At 6.1% G+C, this 346-nt stretch overlaps 1 protein-coding gene across 1 annotated transcript in view; it reads right to left on the bottom strand.

Moving 5' to 3' along the window:
• LOC119594101 (protein CASC3-like) overlaps positions 1 to 346 on the bottom strand; it is a gene marked incomplete at its 5' end in the record, with an annotated part of 13,963 nt that overhangs the window by 4,583 nt on the left and 9,034 nt on the right.

Here is a 346-nt window from a genome sequence, read left to right as displayed (position 1 = left end):
CAAAAAATATACTATTACTAATAACATATATTTATCCCTATATTATAAAACCTATTTAATAAAATTATAATACTTCAAAAAACTATCTCTCTTCTCTATATACTTATCCTCTTAAAATTTATTTATTTTTTTTATTATATATATTATATAATATTTAAATTTTAATATTATATTTTTTATTTAATAATAAAAAAAAAAATAATTTTAATTTTAATTAAATTTTTTAATAAAAATTTTTAATATAATTTATAAATATATATAAAAATATATATATTTAAATAATTTTTAAAAATAAATATATAAATTTTTTATATAAAATAAAAATAAAATATATATTTTTAAATAA

This window comes from Penaeus monodon, chromosome 33 (genome assembly GCF_015228065.2).
Source record: "Penaeus monodon isolate SGIC_2016 chromosome 33, NSTDA_Pmon_1, whole genome shotgun sequence".
Lineage (NCBI taxonomy): Eukaryota > Metazoa > Arthropoda > Malacostraca > Decapoda > Penaeidae > Penaeus > Penaeus monodon.
This window is presented reverse-complemented; position numbering and strand designations above follow the sequence as displayed.